The sequence below is a fragment of the Mustela nigripes genome, chromosome 18, assembly GCF_022355385.1.
Source record: "Mustela nigripes isolate SB6536 chromosome 18, MUSNIG.SB6536, whole genome shotgun sequence".
NCBI lineage: Eukaryota > Metazoa > Chordata > Mammalia > Carnivora > Mustelidae > Mustela > Mustela nigripes.
The window spans coordinates 30,114,968-30,139,598 of NC_081574.1; the positions used below are offsets into that span (position 1 = coordinate 30,114,968).

Genomic DNA, 24,631 nt, shown 5'->3' on the forward strand with positions numbered 1-24,631 from the left:
GGGGGGGGGGGGGGGGGGGGGGGGGGGGGGGGGGGGGGGGCGCTGGCTGTAGGTAGAAGCATGAGCGCTTCATTCGGAGCGACAGAAGGGAAGTCACAGCATATTTGTCCTGATTCTTCTAGGCTTCTTTGGTCAAAGAGTGCTTGAAGACTAGTTATGTATTTTCCTGTGAGAAGTGTGTGTGTGAGAGTGTGTGTATGTGTGTGTATGTGTTTGTATAACATATATATATGTATATGTATGTATACATATATATGTAAAATTTCTTCATTTGGGAGAGATACATGCACACACACATATACAAACACACACACATACATACATGCATACATGTATATACCTATATAATAACATTCTCTATATGGTGGAAAACAATAACAAACAAATGAATTCACATTCTAGGAGATTTCCAAACTCTTTAGCAATATAAAGCCACTTAAAAGTTTCCCATCTTTTGGGGCGCCTGGGTGGCTCAGTGGGTTAAGCCTCTGCCTTCAGCTTAGGTCATGATCTCAGGGTCCTGGGATCAAGCCCCATATCGGGCTCTCTGCTCAGTGGGGAGCCTGCTTTCCTCCCTCTCTCTCTGCCTGCTTCTCTGCCTCCTTGTGATCTCTGTCTGTCAAATAAATAAAATCTTAAAAAAAAAAAAAATTTCCCACCTTTCAAAGGCATATTGTTAAAGCTCACTTAGTCCCCCCACACAGCCCTGTACCTCCTATATTAATTTAAAATGAAAGAACAGTTAAGTATATTTAGGACATTTTATTTAAAGTGTTTTCCAATCAGTGATTTTCTTTTTTAATAGAGTGAAACTTTGAAGTGAGTCAGCTGCAGCTTCTCTCTCCCATAATTGAAGTGAGAGAGAATTGTATAGAAAGAGGCCAGGGCGCTCTTTAGTCCAGACAAAGCTGTGATGATTAGAAGAATGAATTCCAGATGAGGAAGACAATAGGAAGAAGTTTCTTTTATGGAGGCAGAGAGGGTGGGTACGGCAGAAAGGACTCTTAATAATTACAAACCAGGCTCAGAAAGCCCTTGGGGCTGCGAGTAATTCTGTAGCCATTGGAAAAAAGGAAACCTTTGGAAACTGTCAGTGTGCACACACCGAATTGTACAGTGTGGGTGCAACATCTGTGCCCTCCCAGAACAGGCCTTGCTGATTGTAGACCGACAGCAACACACTCAGCTGGTTTATTAAGCACTCCCGATTAAGAGAGGCACAAATGTGAAATGATTTGATTCTTCTGCGCTCACTCTTCCAACCACTCTATGCCAAATCTCCCTTCTCTCTCTAGAAAGATCCCTTCGTTCATCTGGGTCAGATTCCATAATTTCCCGGATACTTTCAGTTATTAAAAGGCGATCCTTTTTAAAACTTTAGTATCTCATTCAAAGTTTCCCTTGCCCTTATCATATGTCAGGCTTAGGACCGTGAGGATAGGAAGTGGGGAGGCACGCCATTCCAATTCAGTGTCAAGCTGGCTGCTTCTGGCTGGGTCAGGATGTGACCCAGCCAGTGAAGCCCATGGTTCCAGGTATGCCCCGGAATCCCCTTCATAGTGAAGTGGGTCCCTTGATCAAATGCCCCCTTGTGTGGAATTTCTCCATTTTATGTGGATGAACCAATGGCTACTGAATGTCGTTTCCCTCTAGGTGCGTTCGCTTCCAGTCTTCACTAAGGCACTCCGTTCTGGAGAGTGGAGAACACCTCTTTCCCTTCCCCTACTGGGCCTGACTTCTGGAGATTCTCAGGATAATGTGGCACAGTCCTTGCCTCTCTGTCCTCAGCACTCATCTCTGGTCACCAATTCTAGGGGAGTAGAAATGGCAGTCTCCTCTGATTCTCCGCAGAGAACAAATGGGCAGGAGAGCTTAAGGAGTCTGTGTTTTGTGCTATAAGTATACAGAAGGTCTGTGTTTTGTGCTGTAAGTATGCAGAAGGCTGCTCGGCTTGACTTCTTGGTTGGTGGTCACACAGCAGAGAGCTGCTTCTCTAGTAGCAGGGAACTAATGCCCCGGGAGCCGGGGGGTGGGTTGGTGGGAAGAGCCCATGTGGCCGTCCTTGGGAAACCTGCATGAAAATCTGAGGTTGCCACATACTTACCACCTGACATTGGGAAAGTCACTTATCCTCGGTGAACTGTTTCCCTCATGTTTGAAATCGGTGGATCCCATCTTCCCTATATGTCTTAAAGGACTATTTTGGGAATTAAATTGGACTATATATGCAAACACATTGTAACATTAAAAAAGAATGTTTTCTAAAGGCAAAGGTGATATTCTCATGAAAGTAAATGGCTGCCAAGGTTATTTTTGAGGGTCAGAGTTGATCGAAAAATTATACTTGTTTGGCTCCCTTTTCCACCACCCATCCGTCTACCCATTCATCCATCATCCATCCGTCCATCCATGCTTCTGTCGGTTCCTTCATTCCTTATTCATTCACTCAGCAACAACCGAGCAGCTATCATGTACAGCATGCTGGAGATACAAAGATGAATGAAGGATGCCTCCTGTCTTCAAACAACTGACAGTCTAGTGTGAGGAATACATGTAAACAACTAGAATGCACTGGAATAGAGGTTTTTTTTTTTTTAAACAGAATTTTTAAAAAAGATTTTATTTATTTATTTGACAGACAGATCACAAGTGAGCAGAGAGGCAGGCAGAGAGAGAGAGGGGGAAGCAGGTTCCCTGCTGAGCGGAGAGCCTGATACAGGACTCGATCCCAGGACCCTGGGATCATGACCTGAGCGGAAGGCAGAGGCTTTACCCACTGAGCCACCCAGATGCCCCTGGGATAGAGGTTTTGATTGAGGGAAGGACATGGGGTATTGGGAGCACATGGGGGCTCCCTAACTTCTGGGAGAGTCTGACGCAGGGGAGGTCCCCTGACTCAGGAAGGCTGGGAGAGGGAACACATTTTGAATTACGCTGGACATCTTCTGAGAATTGTCCCATGATGAAAATTACCTCCCAGTTTGTGCTCGATGCTGCCAATTTCCCTGCCAGGCAACATCTGCTGTAGCACCTGTAAGCCTTACGCTAATGATTATTAATGACACTCTCTCCCTGCATTGTGCTCAGTTGCAGGGGAAGGAAACATCAACAGTCCCTCCACACAGCTTGTGCCGTGGCCACTATGAAAAAGACCTGGTCTTACCCCGACGCTGCCGGGGAGCAGCCCACCCATTTCAGATCACTCCTGTCCGCAGCAAGCAGGGCCTTCGCTTTCCATGTGACTTCTCTTCCTTGACCCTTTGCTTTGTGTCTTTGTATTTAAGCTTTCTCAGAAAAGGGACTTATTTTCCCTATTTATGATTTTTCCATGTCATCCATCAAGCTACCACCACCATCAACAAAAGCAGATTCCTGTATGGGCTTACTCATTTGACAAATTTGTGCAACAGTGAATATGAAACCATTGTCAGTAATTCACTAACCAGCACAGCCCCTGTGTCAGCCTCTCATGTGTGAGAAATAAGGACTTTCCTAACTTCAGTATAATATGTGGGTCTAAGGGACTTTTTCTGGGGTCCGCTGGAACGGGGCTTGGATCCCGGGTTCTATATTTTCTAGCTCTAAGACTGGACAAGTCGCTCATGTCTGCAAACCTTAGTTGCCTCCCATAGTCCTATTTCCACAAGATATTAAGGAGAGTTAAATGAGATAATGTGCATAAAATACTTAGCTCAGCGCAGGCACATCACAGGAGTGTGATAAATGAAAATGTTATCATTATTGTTGTTATTGCTGACATCCTGGTCGCTCACTGTCTGTTCTGTGGTGGTGAAGATTGATATTAAACAGGAGATCCTGAAAGACAGAAGAGGACTTGTCAGGGACATCGTACTCTCGGCACTACCCTCTGTCGTGGGAAAGGCCGGATTCTTCATTGTCTGAGATAAATGCTGTGACCATTTATAGGTCTGAAGTGTTAATAGAGCAAACACTATGGGATCTTTTACATTGTGTCTTTACCCTTTTAAATTGTGTTTTGCTTCTTGGAGACAGCTAACTCATGAATAAGGCCAGCTTTCCCATCCCTTGCTGAGTACTCTGAGGCCTCTTTCCCTGATCCTTAAGGGTCCTCACGAGCCCCACCTGAGACTCATCCTTCCTCCCCTGATGACCACAAGGCGATTCTTAAAGCAAATATCGTGATGCGCTCCCGGAAAAGAGACGCGGAACAACTGGTGTGTTAAGGAACTTGGCTACATTCTAACTGGAGAACAGTCCCTTCTTCCTTCTTGCAAAGCAGTTCCTACAAATAATGGGGCCTCACTTTTAAACTCTGAGTCTCCAGGATTATTTGCACACAGTTATTTTCTTTCTTTCTTTTTTAAGATCTTATTTATTTATTTGACACAGAGAGACAGAGATCACAAGGAGGCAGAGAGGCAGGCACAGAGTGGGGGGGAAGCAGGCTCCTTGCTGAGCAGAGAGCCCGATGCGGGGCTTGATCCCAGGACCCTGAGATCATGACCTGAGCCGAAGGCAGAGGCTTAACCTACTGAGCCACCCAGGCGCCCCTATTTTATTTCTTTCTTAAGAGCAACTTGACTTGGAGTAGGACCATCATTTTCTTTCTATTGTGGATCTCCTCTCCATTCACATCGCTGTCATTTTTTATAATAAAAGCATCAGTAACAGTTATATAAGAATAGTAGCAGACAGTTAAGTCACGCTGGCAGGCACTAGGCTAAATGAATCAGCACCATGTCAGTGAGTCAGCACCACGACATCTGCATCTTACAGAAGCAAAACTGAGGTCGAGTGCTGCTAGATCACAGGAAAGGTGGAAGCAGCTTTCTAACTCAGGCATCCCATCTCGGGAGAACCTAGCCTCTACCACTATGCAAATCTGTCTTTCATATTTTTTTTCTAGTTTATAAAGCAGGTGTTTTCTAGTTTATAAAGCAGTTTCACATATTTGTCTGATCCTCATAATCAGCTCGCAATGCAGATATTAATATTTCTCTACTTTATAGACGACGAAAGAGGGTTTTAGGAAGGTTTTGCAGTTTACCCAAGGTTTCACAGCTGCTAGCCCTCCTGTTGGAACTTGGAACTAAAGTTTCCGACTACAAATAATATTTTTGTAGAGCACATTTATCCAGTTTGACAGAAGATGTCAAACAGGGAATTAGCATAACAACTGCTCATTTGAGGAACATTTGAATCTCAAGCCCATTTGCCCTCTTACCGTAATTTTGCACGATGTAAGAACTGCATGTGGATATTGAAAATGCTTCCCAACAACTCTATGCTCCAAGGTCTGGTTTTTCTTTATTCTTTTCTTTTTCCCTTCATGGGGTGTGTGTGGCGGGGGCACTAATTGAAATGCATACTGTGGTCTTGTGAACCACAAGTCAGAAGAAAAGAAGCACTTAATCACTTAATGCACTGATTGTCTTTTCAAGCAAGGGAAGGGGGAATAGGACAGAGGTAGGGGAATAGGGAAGAGAAAAGTGTGCGAGAGATCTTATGGGAAAGCCTTTGAACACATGACTCTGAAATCTCTGCAGTCTTTTTGGAGCCCTCCCATGTAACTCAATATATTCTGTTCTTACACTCTGTCCAGTAAAGAGGAAGAGGAAGTCAGCTGACTGTCATTGTGCATTGGCTTTGGTGCTGGAAGACATAGCCACATGTGTCTAAATTCATTATCCAGGTCAAGTCTTCTTATGGGAGTCCATCCATTCTGCATCTGGGAAACCTGGCTTCCCTCTATATTAGTGATGAGGCCAGGTTAGATTTGTTTCTTAGAGTCATACTTAGCTACCAAGAGGGCAGACTTTGTCCTAGTCAACTTGTGCCTCTCCCCTTCTCCTATCCCTTGTTCTTATCCTCTGTATTTAGGCTCCAAAGTCATGGCTTATCACAAAACTTGCATGTAGACACAATTATTCTAGAATTCCTCACATTCCCCATGAGGAATAAACTATGAGTTCATGCACACTGTCTTGTCCTAATAAGTCCAATGCACAGCTAGTGTTTCCCTCCAGCCCTGAAAGAAGTGTCTGTTTCCTTGGCTTTTGTATTAAATAAAGTGGTTAGAACCATGTGGTCTAAACATTGTTTATTTGGGGGACAAGTCCTAAGATGGTAGCAGAGTAGGGGGAACCTAGGTTTGTCTTGTCCCGCAAACAAAACTAGATAACTGTCAAATCATCCTTAAGTGCCCCAGAAATTGGCCTAAAGACTGACAGAACACACTCCACAACTAGAGGGAGAGAAGAAGCCACATCAAAGAAGTTCGGAAGTTCGGAGACATGGTGTAGAGAAGAAATGGATCATGAATGCTGTAGAGGGGAGGGAGCCATGGTCTTGGAGAAGGATAAGAGAGAGAGGAGAACAAAGGGGAATGCATAAGAAGGTTTACCCAGTGCCATTGGCTGGGAAAACAAGAGGGTCTGACTTTTGTGACTTCTTGCAACAAGCAGGGCTTAAAGCCTGGAGTTTTAAAGGTCAGCAGGCTTGGCTGGGATAGAGCCTGGAGGGCCCTGCACTGCTTGTGGAGAAAAGGCAGGTAAACAACCCAAGGGCAGACAGCATGGAGATAGCAAGAAATGGTTAGGAGACACTGCAGGAAGATTACTTGCTCTTCTCAGAGGCATCCATGAGAGGCAGCATTCCTGGAGAGGCTTCTCTGGGGACAAAGGAGCCAGCTGGTACCATTTCCCTTCTCTGTCCCTCAGCACAAACACAGAGCTACCTGCGGGAGCACTTACACTGGCTGCCTAAGATGCTTACACCAAGCCCAACCCCCCTGTGCTCTGGCAGTACTGCCCTTCTAAGTCAAGCTTGCCTCTGTCCCAGTTCAGCAGGTCCCTCCCCCAGAAGATCAGCATGAAGCTCCGCCCACATCTCTTCTGGAGTTGGTACCAGGTCTCATTTCACAAAGCAGATCAGAGCACTCCTAGTTAAAACTCATTCTATTCAGTCCAGGGACTAAACACACTGCCTGCAACAGGCAAGGAGAGCCTCTGCCGATGACTTGCCTGAAGGTTAGAGCAGCCACAGTACAACAGCCAAGCATACACGGCACACACCAGAGGCAGTCCCTGACGCTCCAGTCCCCAGGTACTACATGACCTCTTCTTCATAAGGCCATCATTTCAGGAGCAGGAGAGAGAACTGGATTTTCTAACAAACAGAAGAAAACAGAGACTTAGAAAAATGCCATGACAAAGAAATTTATCCCAAATGAAAGAAAGAGATAAGGCCAGAGCCAGAGAGCGAAGTGAAACAGATACAGGTGACATGCCTGATGGAGAATTTAAAGCAGCGATCATATGGATACTCATGGGGAGTGAGAAAAGAACAGAAGACATCAGGAGACTCTTATCACAGAGATAAAAGAGTTAAATCAGAGCTGTAGAATGCAATAAGTAAGATTGGGAACAGTCTTGATGCAATGAACAGTGGGCTGGGAGAAGCAGAGGAATGAATTTGTGATATAAAGGAAAAAAATGTAAAATAAACGGATCAAAAAGAGAAACAAGAATTAGGTAACATAAGAACAGACTTAGGGAACTCAGTGACTCCATTAAACAAACTAAAATTTGTGTTACAAGAGTCCCACAAGTAGAAAGGAGGGTAGAAAATTTAAAAAATAATGGCAGAAAACATCCCTAATCTGGGGAGGGAAACAGACATCCAGATTTGGGAGGCACCGAGACCTTCCATCAAAATCAGCGAAAGGAGGTCAAGGATGCCAAGACATACTGTAATTAAATTCACAAAATATAGTGATAAAGAGAAAATACTAAAAGCAGCAAGACAAAATAAGGCCTTAACTTACCAGCAAAACCCCATAAGCCTAGCTGGAGATTTTGCACCAGAAACTTGGCAAACCTGAAAGGAGTGGCATGATATATTCAAAGTACCAGATGAGAGAAATTTGCAGACAGGAGTACTCTATCCAGCAAGACTATCATTCACAGTAGAAAGAAAGAAAAGGAGTGTCCCAGACAAAGAAAACATTTTAAATGAGTCGGACTGCAGACCAGCCCTGCAAGAATTATTACAGGGGTCACTTTAAGTGCAACAGGAGAGACCAAAAGTGACAAAGACAAGAAAGGATCAGAGAAAATCCCCAGAAACGACATCAAAGCAAGTAATAAAATGAAAATAAATACATATCTATCAATAATTATTTTGAATGTAAATGGTTTAAATGCTCTAATCAAAAAACATAAGGTGTCAGAATGGATTAAAAAACAAAACAAAACAAAACAACACCCATCTATATACTGCCTACAGGAGATTCATTTTAGACCTAAAGACACCTGTAGATTGAAATGGAGGGTGTGGAGAAATATTTATCATACAAACAGATGTCAAAAGAAAGCCAGAGTAGCACTACTTACATCAGATAAATTGGACTTTAAAACAAAGACTGTAAGAGACGAAGAAGGTCACTTTATAATCATAAAGGGGATAATCCAACAAGAAGATCTAACAACTGTAAATATTTATGCAACCAACATGGGGACACACATGTATAAAACAATAACAAACATAAAGGAACTAATTGATAGTAACAAGAATAGTAGGGGAATTTAACACCCCACTTACCACAATGGACAGATCATCTAAGCAGAAAACAAACAAGGAAATAATGGCTTTGTTTTTGCTTTTTAGAGAGACAGAGAGAGAGAGAGAGGGAGCAAGAATGTTGGAGGGGAAGGACAGAGGGAGAGAATCTTAAGGCTCCATGGTGGTTCTTGATCTCATGACCCTGAGATCATGACCTGAGCTGAAATCAAGAGTCAGCCATTTAACTGAATGAGCCACCCAGGTGAGGGAACAATGGCTTTGAATGACACACTGGACCAGATGGACTTAAGGATAGATTCAGAACATTCCATCCATACACATTCTGTTCAAGTGCACATGGAATGTTTTCCAGAATAGATCACCTATTGGGCCACAAATCAGGTTTCAACAAATACAAAAAGAGTGAAATAATACCATGCATGTTTTTTTTCTTTTCCTTTTCCTTTTCTTTTCTTTCTTACTCTTTTTTCTTTCTTTATTTCTCTCTTCGTCGTTTTCTTCTTTTTTTTTAAGATTTTCTTGTTTGAGAGAGAGAGAGAGAGAGAGAGTATGGAAGGAAGGGGCAGAGGGAGAGGGAGAGAGTGTCCTAAGCACGTTCCACACTGAGTGTGGACCCGACATGGGGCTCTAACTCATGACCCTGAGTTCATGACCCGAGCCAAAACCAAGAGTCAGACACTTAACAACTGCACCACTCAGGCATTCTACCATGCATCTTTTGTGACCACAAGGCTATGAAACTTGAATTCAACCACAAGAAAACATTTGGAAAGACCACAAATACATGGAGGCTAAATGATATGCTACGAAACAGTGAATGGGCCAACGGGGGAATCAAGGAAGAAATAAAAAAAAATACATGGGAGCAAGTGAAAATGAAAACATAACAGTCCAAAACCTTTGGGATGTAGCAAAAGTGGTCCTAAGAGGGAATTATATACCAATACAGGCCTTCCTCAAGAAGCAAGAAAAAGCTCAAATAAACAACACAACCTTAAACCTAAAGGACTTAATAAAAAAGAGCAAATGAAGCCTAAAGCCAGCAGGAGGAGGGAAATCATAAATATCACAGTGGAAATCAGTGATATAGAAACTGATACAAACAAACTTGGCATGCCTGGGTGGCTCAGTTAGTTAATTGTCTGCCTTCGCCTCAGGTTATGACCTCAGGGTCCTGGGATCGAGTCTTGCGTCAGGCTTCCTGCCCAGTAGGGAGCCTGCTTCTCCCTCTGCCGGCTCTACCTCCTCTGTCTCCTCTGCCTGACACTCCCCCGATTGTGCTCTCTCTCTCTCTGACATAAATAAATAAAATCTTTGGGGAAAAAAAGGAAACTAAAACAAAGAAACAAACCATAGAACAGATCAATGAAACCACAAGCTGGTTTTCTGAAAAAATTAATAAACTTATCCATTCATCGGTTGAAGGGCATCTTGGTTCTTTTCACAGTTTGGCGACCATGGCCATTGCTGCTATAAACATTGGGGTACAGATGGCCCTTCTTTTCACTACATCTGTATCTTTGGGGTAAATACCCAGGAGTGCAATGGCAGGGTCATAGGGAAGTTTTATTTTTAATTTCTTGAGGAATCTCCACACTGTTCTCCAAAGAGGCTGCACCAACTTGCATTCCCACCAACAGTGTAAGAGGGTTCCCCTTTCTCCACATCCCTTCCAACAGATGTTGTTTCCTGTCTTGCTAATTTTGGCCATTCTAACTGCTGTAAGGTGATATCTCAATGTGGTTTTAATTTGAATCTCCCTGATGGCTAGTGATGATGAACATTTTTTTATGTGTCTGATAGCCATTTGTATGTCTTTATTGGAGAAGTGTCTGTCCATATCTTTTGTCCATTTTTTGATATGATTGTTTAGTGTGTGTTGAGTTTGAGGAGTTCTTTATAGATCCTGAATATCAACCTTTTGTCTGTACTGTCATTTGCAAATATCTTCTCCCATTCTGTGGGTTGCCTCTTTGTTTTCTTGACTGTTTTCTTGGCTGTGCAGAAGCTTTTGATTAAAAAAAAAATTAATAAACTTGATAAACCTGATAAAGCCAGGTTTATAAAAAAGAGAAAGGATCCAAATAAATCATAAATGAGAGAGAAGGAATAACAACCAACACCACAGAAATAGAATTATAAGAAAATATTATGAATAACTATATGCCAACATATAGATTGGACAACCTGAAGAAATGGGTGAGTTTCTACAAACTTACAAACTACCTGAACTGAAAGAGGGAGAAATAGAAAGCTTGAACAGAGTGATAATCAGAAAAGAAATTGAATCAGTAATCAAAAAGCTCTTAACAAACAGAAGTCCAGGGCCAGATGGCTTCATAGGTTAATCCTACCAAACATTTAAAGAAGAATTAATAGCTATTCTTCTCAAACTATTCCAAAAAATTAAAAGAAAGGAAAACTTCCAAATTCATTCTGTTACACCAACAGAATGAGAGAACTAGAGACCACTATCCCTGCTGAACATACGTGCAAAATTTTTCAATAAAATACTAGCAAGCTGAATCCAACAATACATTTAAAAAAAAAACCCTATTCACCATGATCCAGTGGAATTTATTCCTGGTTGCAAAGGAGGTTCAATATTCACAAGTCAATCAGTATGATACTCCACATTAACAAAGGAAAGGATGAGAACCATATCATCCCCTCAGTAGATGCAGATAAGCATTTGACAAAGTAGGAAGGATGTCCATTCATGACAAAAACCTTCAACAAAGTAGGTTTAGAGGGGATAAATCTCATCATACTAAAGGCCATAAATGAATAACCCACAATTAATATCTTCAGCAGGGGAAAAACAGAGCTTTTCCTCTATGGTCAGGAACAAAACAGGGATGTCCAGTCTCTCCATTAGTTAGCATACTAGAAGCCCTAGCCTCAGCACTCAGACAATAAAAAGAAATAGAAGGCATCCAAATTGACAGGGAAGAAATCAAACTTTCACCATTTGCGGATGACATGATACTCTATATAGAAAACCTGAAAGACTCCACCAAAAAACTGTTAGAACTGTTAAACCAATTCAGTAAAGTTGAGGATAACAAATCAAAGTACAGAAACCTGTTGCATTTCTATACAGCAATGATGAAGCAGCAAAAAGAGAAACAAAAGAATTAACGCAATTTACAATTGCACCCAAAACAAAAAATACCTAAGAATAAACCCAATTAAAGAGATGAAAGACCTGTATCCTGACAACTATAAAACACTGATGAAAGAAATTGTAGAGGACATGAAGAAATGGAAAAATATTACATGCTCCTGGATTGGAAAAACAAATATTGTTAAAATGTCTATACTACCCCAAACAGTCTATACATTTAATGCAATCCCTACCAAAATACCAAAAGCATTTTTCACAGAACTGAAACAAACAATCCTAAAATTTGTATGGAACCACAAAAGGCTCCAAAAAGTCAAAGCAGTCTTAGAAAAGCAAAGCTGCAGGCATCAAAATTCCAGACTTCAAGTTATGTTACAAAACTGTAGTGATCAAAACAGTATGGTACTGACACAAAAATAGACATACAGATTAATGGAGTAGAATAGAAATCCCAGAAACCCAGAAATGAGCCCATGACTGTATGGTCAATTAATCTTTGATAAAGCGGGAAATAATATCCAATGCGAGAAGGACAGTCTCTTTAACACATGGTGCTGGGAAAACTGGACAGCAACATGCAAAAGAATGAAACTGGACTGCTTTCTTACACCATACACAAAAATAAATAAAAAATGGACTAAAGACCTAAAGATGAGATTTTGAAACCCTAAAAATTCTGGAGGAGAACATGGGCAGTAACTTCTTTGACATCAGCTGGGGCAACTTTCTTCTAGATTAATGTCTTCTGAGGCAAGGGAAACAAAAGCAAAAAGAAACTATTCTGACTTCATCAGAATGAAAAACTTCTGCACAGCAAAGGAAATAGTCAATGAAAGTAGAAGACAATCTTTGAAATGGGAGAATATATCTGCAAATGATGTATCTGATAAAGGGTTAGTACCCAAAATATATTAAGAACTTATAAAACTCAGTACCAAAAAACCAATCCAATTAAAAAATGGGCAAAGGACATGAATAGACTTTTTTTTTTTTTCCAAAGAAGACATCCAGATGGCCAACAGACACATGAAAAGATGCTCAACATCACTCATCATCAGGGAGATACAAATCAAAACTTCAGTGAGATATCACCCTACACCAGTCAGAATGGTTAAAATGAACAACACAAGAAATCCGGGGCATGGGCCAGGTTGTGGGGAAAAGGGAGTATTTATGCACTCTTGGCAGGAATGCAAACTGGTGCAGCCACTCTGGTAAATGGTATGGAAGTTCCTCAAAAAGTTAAAAAGAAATCCTATGATACAGCAATTGCATACTAGGTACCTACCCAAAGAATACAAAAATACTAATGCACGGGGATACATGCACCCTGATGTTTATGGCAGCATTATCTACAATATCCAAACTATGGAAAGAGCCCAGATGTCCACTGACTGATGAATGGATAAAGAAGAGATAGTGTATGAACACAAGGAGCAGTACTCAGCCACACAGAGAATGAGATCTTGCCATTTTCAACAGTGTGGTTGGAGCTAGAGTATTCTGCTAAGTGAACTAAGTCAGTCAAAGACAAACACCATATTTCACTCATATGTGGAATTTAAGAAACAAAATAAATAAAAAGGAAAAAGCGTAAGTGAGAGAGAGAGGCAAACCAAGAAACACACTTAGCTCTAGAGAACAAACTGATGGTTACCAGAGGGGAGGTAGGTCAGGGATGGGTATGTATGGAAGTGTTGACTCACTATATTGTACACCTGAAACTAGTATTACACTGTATGTTAACTAGCTGGAATTTAGAGAAAATTTTAAAAGAACCTAAACATGCTTATTTTTAAAAATTCTATTTTTATTTGACCTCGCATAATTGGATTTGCCTGAGTTAAATATCATTTACATGTTGTACCGGAGCCCTATCATATCTGTATATGTGCCAAATACTGAAGATAACTGGTATTAGTGTTCTGATTAGTGTTATTCCGTGCTTAAGGTAGAAGACCCAGGTCATTGTGTACCTCCAAGGATGTCACACAGTAGGGAGGGATTAGAGTCCAGGAACATTTCACAGCTTGGACAGCTCTTACACTAGACTTCTCTGACCTTCCTTTGTGTGTAATAGGTGAGAAAGAATGTGTCACGGTCTGTTAATAACTGTTGACTCATTTTACTCTGCCTGATATCAGTTTGGAGTTGTTTGTTCTTTATCTGTGGTGAGAGAACTTATATTCCCCTGTTCTTGTGAAGGATTGTGTTTATGTAAGGGATATAAATACTTCATGTCTTGCATTCTGTGTAGGAACTCAAGTTACAGAAGAGTTGTATCTTTGAGTCTAGAATGTGGGTCTACTGTAGACACATTCTTGACTGTAGACGGTGTGACTTTGGACACATCAGAGATTCTTTTGAGCCTTAATTTCCTTATTTGTAAATGGAAATTAAAATACTCACTTGTCAGTTTCAGATTTGCTGTAAAGATTTACATAAAGCAATATGTGGGAAAGCATTTTGGGAAGTAAGTGGAGTTGCTAAAATGCAATGATTTTCTATTACAAATTTTGGAATTTTTATTTTATGATTTTAGGGTACTATTTTGAACTATGTGTGACAAGCTTTTTTGTATTACAGAAGACACTTCTTGGGATTTTTAGAGGAATAATTTCAAGGGGAAAAAATAAAACCCAACCAACTGTATTAGATCGTACTAAATTAGTTATATTTTAGGAATACAAAGGAGAAGGAAAATAAATATAGAAGAAATTTATATAATGCTTAAGGCTATTAGTCTATTAAGTGAAAACTATGACCCTCTCAGATGATGTGGAGGGGATTTGATTCAAGAATTGTGTTGATACATATGACACATCAGTTACATGTGGCATAATAAATGGTTAAAAGATGATGGGACTATACATCGCACCATTGGGATTTGGACAGTCTCTGGGATTTGGATAGCCAGGAGGATTTTAAGCATATATAAGAATGTATCATTCTTCTCAGGAACCTTTTCAAAGATGGTCTGCTTTTTTGTGTGATACATACCTAGAGTCACTTGTGTTGATGATCTACGGCTTATCCAGGTCATCAGATAATTGTATTATTTCTCAGATACTGGGTTACCCTTAAGGAGTGACTGGAATATTATACTAAACTCATCAGTGGAATGGACTGGTACACTGGTGTATGCTTTACCCTTCCAGATTCGACAAGAGAAAAGGAAATAGGCTCAGTTTATTCTCTGTGAAGGTCTGGCAAATTTCCTACTGATTAAGGTAATTTTCTGCTATTACAACTAAAAAGGACTTAAAAGCACAGTTAGACAAGTTTCTTCATTTTATGTGTATGGAAGTAGTCAAGAAAACTACTTGCCTAGAGTCACATAGCTAATATACTAAAGTCTGGCTTCCAGTCTCTGCATAGTGACTGATTTCACAGAAAAGTAAATAAAAATGAAACAATAAGTTTGGGACACCAGTTTTTTGCTTTGAGTGGACACACTGATCTGGTTAATTATGAACTTGCCAAGTTTCCATCCTACCTTCTGTTATGAAAGAAACCTACTGGCATTTACTCAGAAATATGAACTTTCTTGGAGTAAAATAGCATTTACGTTTATTCTCTATTATTAAAGTTTTATTAAAGCAACAAGAACATAATTCCTAAAAGTAAGAAAGGTCAGCTACAATGCAGCTACCAAAATAAAAGTCAGGAGATTATTTTATTCTAACTTAAACTTCTTTTGGTGTTATGGGGCAGGAATAAGCTACTAGATTATCTCCCAGAAAGGTTTAGAATTTGAAGAAAACATTGGTTGCTGTGGTAGTTTAAAATATATCCACAGATTCATTGACACACCTCCTTTTAAGAGGTGGATACTAATTTTCTTCCATTGTGGGCTGCATTTAGTGATTGTCTTCTAACAAATAGAGTAAGACAGAAATAATGATGTATGACTTTGGAGACTAAGTCACAGAAAGGCACTGCAGCTTCCTCCATGACCCCTCTCTTGTATTGCCTTGTCTGGGTAAAGTTAGTTTCATATTTTACAGATACTCATGTTTCTACTCATGGAGAGAAGCACGTAGTGAGGAACTGAACTCTTCTGCCCATATCCAGCAAGGAGTGGAAGGAATAGAAGGAATGGAAGCATCTGGCCAGTAGACATATGAGTAGACCACCTTGGAAGCTGATCCTTCAGCCTCAGTCAAACTGTGACCCTGTTGACATCCTGACTCTGGAAGCCTGAGATGCCAGAACCACCCAGGAAAGCCCAAGGTGATCAACCCATCCTGGTTTGCCTAGAACGTTCTTGGTTTTGACACCGGAAATCCCATGTCCCAGGAATTCCCCGAGTCCCAGGTAAACCAGAATGGTTTATCACCCTAATCTTTCCTGAATTCTCAACCCACAGAAACTGTGAGATAATAACTTTAGCCATTAAATTTGGGATTAATTCATTACACAGCAGTAGATACTAATTCTGGAAACATTGTTTATTACTGGTTGTGGTTGAAATATCAAAATGCAGGAATAAAGATTTGTCTCAGACACTTTTTTAATTTAAATTTTAGTTAACATACAGTACAATATTGGTTTCAGGAATAAAATTCAGTGACCCATCACTTACATACAACACCCAGTGCTCATCACAAGTGTCCTGTTTAATCCCCATCCCCCATCCCCCATCTAGCCCATCCCCCATGTAACCCATCCCCCACCTCTCTCCCTCCCTCCTCCCTCCATCAACCCTCAGTTTGTTCTCTGTCATGAAGAGTCTCTTAGGTTTGTTTCCCTCTCTCCTTTTTATCCCCCTTCCCATAGGTTCATCTGTTTTCTTTCTTAAATTCCAATTATGAGTGAGATCGTATGGTATTTGTCTTTCTCTGACTGACTTATTTCCCTTCGTATAATAGACTCTAGCTCCATGTTGTAGCAAATGGCAAGATTTTATTCTTTTTGATGACTGGGTAGTATACCATGGTATATATAGACCACATCTTCTTTATCCATTCATCAGTCAGTGGACATTTGGGCTCTCTCCATAGTTTGTCTATGGTCGATGATGCTTCAGTAAACATAGAGGTACACGTATCTCTTTGAATCAGTATTTCTGTATCCTTTGGGTAAATACGTAGTAGGGCAATTGTTGTATCATAGGGTAGATCTATTTTTAACTTTTTGAGGAACCTCTATACTGTTTTCCAGAATAGCCACACCAGTTTGCATTCCCACCAATAGTGCAAGAGGGTTCCCCTTTCTCTGCACCCTTGCCAAGTCCTGTTGTTTCTCTTGTTGTTAATTTTAGGCTTTCTGACAGGTGTGAGGTGGTAATTGTCTCAGACAGTCTTAAACACAATCTTGAACTTCAGGCTCTGAATTATCTCCATTATTTAACAAACAATTAGCTGAAAACAGTAGTTTTACTCACTGTCTTATCCCCTAATGTCCATTTGTATGAATTTATTTTTTCCCCTAAATTTTATAGGTGTTTTGAAATGAGGCTGAGATTTTTTGCACTTTGAAATGGCATTACTTAATAAGTTACTTGCAAGCTACCTTCCTTAGAATAATCTAAAGAATTAGAATCATCTAAAGACTTTGTTTAAATGCAGATACCTGGCTCTGCTCCAGACCCACTGAATCAGGATTTCTGGGTGTGGGGATTAGGATTTTATGTGCTTATTAGACTGTGTGGGTGGTTCATAGGAGTTTAAGAGAAATGATTTAAAAAAAAATCCTATTAACCACCGCCTTTTCAGCTGATAGAAATAATACTTTGACTACAATATGTTATGAAAGAGCTATTATTGATAACAAGATTACAATTACCCTTGGTTTCAATCTTCTTAATTTCACTGGGGGAAGGAGAGGAATGTGTACTGACAGAGCAGATGGATGAGTTCAATGATTGCTTTCAGGAGATGGTTTAATAGGTCAGCAAACGTGCCATAGACTCATTTTGGGAAGTGCTTGGGCTTATCTGGTGACGGGAGCCGAGGAAAACAATCAGAAGTCCCCTGGCTGAGAAGCCCCTGTGCTTAATTTCAGCTCGCAGGGTTCTGTAGATGTCAGAAGGCCCAACTAATCTGTTACAAATCCAAACCATGAGAGCTGGAATCAGGCTGTTTTTGAAAGGAGATGAGAAAAAGAAGACAAATTGAGGAGGCGCAGAAGAGCCAAAACGAGGAATGCGATTGTAGTTCCAGCATAATGACAAATATGAGTAGTGAACACACCTCCCTCCTAGTGTACACATCGTTGCTAATGAAACACTCTACAGATTGTACAAATAACGTGTCCCTCACGAAGGGGGAGGGTATACCAAACTGCAATAATGAGGGAAAGCAACATCCCAGGAAGGATGTAATACAGCGGAAGCAACAGATGGGAGCTAATGGAAGGCAAGGAAGAGGGAGCCAATGCGAGGGTTTTTGTGTGAATATAAATGAAGAGTGGCAGGTCAAGGAGCTAGAACAGAGTAGGAAGGAAATGAAGGGCAAACAGCATATTTCTTTCTCTTGGATGCACACATTTAGTTAGCATCGATTTGATTAGCTTCGATTTGGTTAAACGTAACTCAACACAGTTCAACATTAGTAATGTCAGTTCACTCCCCTTGGGCACTGAGGTTATCCAGGAATGAGTAAGACAAGAGTCATATCCTCAAAGAGCTTACAATCTAAAGAGCAGGAGGGGAAAGAGTCAGCAGGCATATAAACAGTTCGTATGATAATCATACCCTCTCTGTGAGAAGACATACTTCATGTCCTGCCCTGTATCCTGAAGGGTTCCTATGTCGCGATGGATGTAGGAGGGACGAAACAATCTATGAGACTTCTCCAATTTATCTACAAAACTCAAACAATTTTGTTTTGCTTTGATGTCTCAGATTTCCCAAGTTGCTAAGAGGGAAACTGTCAGAGGAATTTGTCTAATGGAAACCATCTACAGAAAATATTTCTGCGTGACAGTTCGCATTTAAGTTACAGCAGATACTTAGAGACATAGATTTCTCTAATTCTCATAATAATTATATGGAGTAGCTATTATTATCCACATTTTGGAGATGATGAAAACAGATTGAGAGTTTGAACCAAGTATGTCGCCATAGGTCATGCAGTGAGGAAGGGGTAAAGCTGCAATTGTAGCCTATGTCTTTCTACTGTCATTAGCCTGTTCTCTTAAATTCCTTATGTTGCCTTTTGAGATAGCGTGAAAGGAGAATGAAATTAAGTCTTAGGCGAATGTACAAATAAACCGGAAGCATCCAAATGAGGTGTTTTTTTTTTTTTTTTTTTTTTTATGACATGAGGTTAGAGGATTCAAAGACACAGTGGCAAGTGAAGTGGGTCTTGAAGGCTGAGAAGGATTTTAATAAAGACTTGAGAATTGAGGGACCAGCAGGAGCAAAAATATCAAGACGTGCAAGTGAAGGGAGCATTCTGAAGATGATTAGAACATAGACCACATGGCATTATGGAGAGAGACTTCTACCAAGGCTAGCATGATCAATTGCAACTGGTTATTTAAAAAATCTGTGATAAGAACCTGGGCTTTTGTCTTGGAGGTAATGAGAACGCCATACAGGTTTTGAGGAGGCAAATGAACTAACCTGATTTCTATGTTTGATTGAGAAAGGATAGGCACACGATGAGCAAGGGCAACAAATGTTCCTGAGGCTAACTAGAAAGCTACAGAATCAGTTGAGACTAAAACAAAACCAACCAGCCAAAACCCCTCAAAACCCAAGAATATAGCTAATTAAGAGCAGAGTGTTGCAAAAAAAAAAAAAAAAAAATAGAGCTTTCAGGATTTAAGTAACTGCACACACTGGAAGCGGAAGAGCAAGCTGCCGAGGAAAACTCCCAAATTCGCACACTTGGTCTGGATATAACGACACTAATTAACCAAGACCCAGAGTCTCAGAAGAGAAGCAGTTTACAGGAAGGGGAAGATGAAGAGTTCAGCTTTACCCAAATAGTTTTAAATGTGTGGAAGACGGCTGGAAGTTTGTCCTAGAGTTCAAGAAAGCGATTAAGGCTTGTGATATGGATGTGAGCATTTACACTTATTGGGTGATTGGGAGATTATCTCCTTATCATCTGCAGGAAACTGGAGGAAAATATAGTAATGTGCATTTGCCGATGATTGTATAGCATATCAGTTAACAAAAATTAATCTCCACCAACATTTAATGAGGAAAAGTCACAGTCTGTGCCCATTACAGAACTTCAGTTTAAGGAAGAGATTAGAAATCATTCACATTCTATAAATATTCTGCAAATTCCTATGGCTCTCCCATGGAATTACAGACTGTTAACTCCTGAGGGACTTTAATAAAAATGCAACATTATGCAAGATGGGAACAGGAGAGTCCTGGGGGCCTAGGTGACTATTTTTAGCCTCTATTCCGACTTGAAACAAACCTTAGCATAGGATGCTATAGATACTTCTGTAGAGCAGTCTTCATATCCTAAAATTTTTGCTGATTCTCATCATTGCCTTATTCTTCAGTTGAAGAGAAACTTTACCAAATACATTGTTTCATGCTCCACCTTATGAAAATGAAAATACATTGTTTCATGCCTTATTGACTTCTTGATGCTTTTCTTTCTACAACTTTCTAAGAGATTTTTTAAAAAAGATTTTATTTATTTATTTGATAGAGAGAGAGAGAGCAAAAGTAGGGGGACTGGCAGACAGAGGGACAGGGAGAAGCAGGCTCCTTGCAGAGCAGGGGAAGTCCGATATGGGGCTTGATCCCAGGATTCCAGGATCATGACCTGAGCCAAAGGCAGTGGCTTAACCAACTGAGCCACCCAGGCTCCCCTCTTAAGAGATTTTTAAGTGGAAACAGCATGTATCTCAATCAGGAGATAGGTCTTTTCTCTTCAGTATTAAAAGGAAGAGAAATTTGCTGCTGTCACTTTGGAAATTAATGATGTTTTATGTCACATGTGTGGCATATTATCAAATTATTTTAGAAACACTGGGAGTATTATTTTAGCGAGTGTGAGAGAATGCTGAGGATAATTATTATAATTACTTAAATCATTTCCAGTAGAGCTTAAATGGATTTATGTTATTTTATAGTGAAACTTACAGTTCTTGCAAGCTTTTCTGCAGTCAGACTTACAGATTTTAGTTTCTGAAGTTTAGGAATAGGAAAGTGATCTGAGAATGCCCTGTAGGTATTCTATGTCTGATGGAGCATATTTTTCCAAGGTCAGGAGAGTGTTTTAGTTTTAGGTACTAGGAGGAAGAACTTTTTAAAAAAATTTAAGATTATTTATTTATTTATTTATTTGAGAAAGGGAGAAAGAGCACAAGCTAGAGGAGAGGCAGAAGGAGAAAGGAGAAGCAGACTCCCTGCTGGGCATGGAGCCTTACATGGGGCTCGACCCCAGGATCATGATCTGAGCTGAAGGCAGCTGCTTGACCAACAGAGCCAGTCAGGTGCCTCAGTAGAACTTATTTGGTTTTTTGTTTTTATTTTTTTTTTTATTGGCAATCTAACATCCACAAATGATTAGTTGATCAGAAGTCAAATCCCTGTTTTGTTCCTGAGGTAGTAGCTAATGTTTCTCTAGGTTCTAATACTGTGTCTGTATGGTAGGAAAGGACACTCAGTGTCTTATGGCTACTTCTTTTCTTCCAGTTTTTCTTTTTATTTTATTTTATTTTATTTTTTTTTAAGTAATCTCTGCACGTGATGTGGGGCTCAAACTCACTCCCCTGAGATCAAGAGTCTCATGCTCTACTGACTGAGCCAGCTAGGCACCCCTGGCCGCTTTTATTCTTGAATCAATGATTCTAATGAAATTATTCATCTTAAGAGAGTCTCATCTTATTTACATTATATGACACATAAATAACCAATAATACCCAATGTTTAGAAATACTGTGTTCTGTATGGATGCTATTAAGGTATCTTGAAAATGTAACCTATTCTTCCATGGGAATAATTAAATGATGAGTTGTCAAAGGAGGCAATATTGTGACACTGTCAAATTTGTGGCTTTTGTGTCAGACAGACTGGTTTTGAAGACAGCTCTGCTATTTATTAACTGGTCAAGATAGTCAAATTTTTTGATCTGTATAAATTCTCAATTTCTATAATAACATAATTATAGCCTAGGGTTGTAAGGATTAAATGAGAGAATGTATATAAAGTGTTAACCTAAAAAGTGAGCTTATTTGGGATTTATGTATCTTGACCGTTCATTTGCGACAGGAACTGTTAAGGATCTCTGTTTAGGAATGTAGCCGAGAGTCAGAGATAGTCATGTATAACTCTGTGTGCGGGATATCATAAGTAAGTTGGGGTGGGGGTAAGCAGAGTGGTGGGACAGGGTAAGGAGACTTCATGAATATCTACTGACTTCAGAAAATATGTCAATTACCATAGAGAGAACACATGGAAAGAGGAAGCCAAGAGGCTTACTTAAAAAACAGTTTTAGGGGTGAGGGTGGGGTTTTCTAAATGAACACATGTGCCGCTTCAATCACTTGGGGAAAGGGGTTAGAAAACAGAATGTTTTGAGTAAGTTACTACTATGTATAGCTTGTTATGTATATTGTTGTGTTTTTGCAGCCCTGTGATATCATTATCATTACTTCAGCACTGGAGATAAATTTCCTAAAACTTGGAAAATGTAATTTTCCCCAGGTTACATATATCTAGAAAGTTCCAAAGCATGCTCTCAACTCTAACTGTGAAGTCCATGAACTTTTCACTCTGTAGTATTAGCCTGCTCACCTGCTTGTATGCTTTAGGCATAGGACTGAAAGAAATGAATTAAGAAAAGTAACACAATAGGTAGCTTGGCCAGGACAACCTGCTGGAAGGGCCACCAAGGTGGTTTTTCTAATACATGCACAGAGATCCTAATCCCAGCCCTTCCTTTCTAAGGTGCCAAGACACTACCTCTGTAAAGGCCACAGCAACAACTCAGAAAAGTACAATGAACAACACTACCCAGGGCCAGACCAGGAACAATCAGAACCATATGTGCAGACTGAAGGGCAGACATAGGTTTTGGGAGGGAAAGAAAGTCCTCTGAATCTTGAAGGGTTGGAAACACTGATATACCTCAGATAAGATAGACTGTAGCCAGATCAATTGTGAATGGTCTGAATTCAATTCTGCAATTCTGAATACTATCCTTCAAACTTTGTAACTAAGAAAGCTTTCTTGTGTTTGTGGATCTATCCATTTCTCAAACCCCTTGGGGTATCATTATGGTTGGTTTGTCTGTTTGCCAGGTGTTTCTAAGCAAAAGGATCTGGTCAGTTGTACCAGTACCTTGACGGTCTGTCAAAGGGTAAAGAAACCATCTGGTCAAGCCTCAACCAGCGTAACAGGTTATCACAAAGGTACACACACGACTAACTATGTCCCCCTAGGGACTGGGCATGACTGCAGACCCAGGACTGGCCGTTTAGTCCAAGGGGATCACTCTTGGAAAATTGAAGTTTGGTCAATGGTGGCTCCTTCTTTCCCTAACCCCTTATTACAGATTTCATTCATTTACTGATTCAACACATATTTATGAAGCATTGTCTGTGTCCCAGAAACTATTCTAGGTGCTGAGAAAACATCAATGAACATTTCCAAAAATGTCTCTGTTCTCATGGCACTCAAGATTTTGTGGCTGTGTGGGCAGGGGATAGACAATAAGCATGTAATAAAATGTAGTATGTGTAATATAATTTTGTAAAAAAGGTGATACAATTTTAGTTAGCGATGAGTACTTTGAAGGAAAACAAAGAAGGTAGGGAAGGGTCAGAGGGTAACTGAAGAGAAGTAAGTGGCTGAGGGAAGCTCAAGGTTAAGCGAGGGCAGTTAGGGAAGATTTCCTTGGGGACCTGGCAGATGCCGTTTCAGCCAATACTCAAGGGGAGGGAAGGAGAGGCAGAGGGAGGAAGTGAGTTGACTTTTGGAGGACTAGAGGGTGACAATTCCAGGGTCATGTCATTGCATAGGGGAGGCAGAGAGAAGGCACAACGATTTACAGCAGAAAGGCAGAGCAGCGCTTGGATTCGCAACCATGGGCCCAGGTGTTTTGATCTCAGTATTTTCTTCTAACTCATAACAAAGATAGCCCGACCCAACAAATTTAGTGGCATATTGCTTTCATCTGAATATATCCTTTCCCTGACTCTTCCTTCATTTCCTCCCAGAAGGATGTGTTGTTGGAGAAGAAGTTAATTTAACGAGAAAAGCTGAAACTGACAATGTGGAACCTTGATTCTCTTGCAAATGTAGCCTTGATTATTACAAAGTCTGCCTATGACAGGTCTAATATGTCTCTCTTTACTGGTAAATTATCATTCATCCTGAGAGGTGTGAGGACTTAATCCTTTGCATTTAAGGAGCTCAGAGACTGAGCACAGCAATTATAAACCTATTTCTTTCTCTTTCTCTCTTTTTTTCCCCCCTTATTTTTGAGAGGTCCCCAAAAGTGCTTAAAAGGTCCAGGCACTTTCCCTCAGTGTGGTTATGGGCTCAACTCTGCCGGGGGAGGTGTAACTTACTTGTTACTTGTTACTTACTTGTACTTACTAGGTTTCTCCCTGATTCTCTGGGTGTTGCACATGTTTTGGACAGAGTTTCGCTTGCTTAGTACCTCAATAAAGTGAAACAAAATCATTTCCCCTTGTCCTATTCTCACAAGGACAAATAGCTTAAGAGGCAGCATGAAATAATGGCAAGAGTGATGCTGGAATCAGACCAATTTATACAGCGCCACCTCTTAGAAGCCGTTTGCGCTTGAATGAGCCGATTTTCGTCCCTGAGTCTCGGCTTCCTCTTGTACAAAATAGAGCTACCTTGCCTGGTTACCCAGAGGAAGATGTGAAATGTGGAACCTGGATGGGAGCCCCTAGATATGGCTGTGTCACTAAGCTGGTATTCACTTGGCCTTAAAATTTTAACATCAAAAACCACAATGGTAGATACAGGTCATTATACCTTCATCA

General features: G+C 40.4%; 1 long non-coding RNA gene across 1 annotated transcript in view; it reads left to right on the forward strand.

Annotated features, from left to right (window-relative positions):
* The window catches only part of LOC132006395 (uncharacterized), a 96,870-nt gene extending 81,083 nt beyond the window's left edge, over window positions 1-15,787 (forward strand). Inside the window, exon 3 of the long non-coding RNA XR_009401086.1 lies at window positions 15,700-15,787. This is a non-coding gene — a long non-coding RNA (uncharacterized LOC132006395). The remainder of the gene's footprint in view (window positions 1-15,699) is intronic.
* The last annotated feature ends 8,844 nt before the right edge of the window (window positions 15,788-24,631 follow it).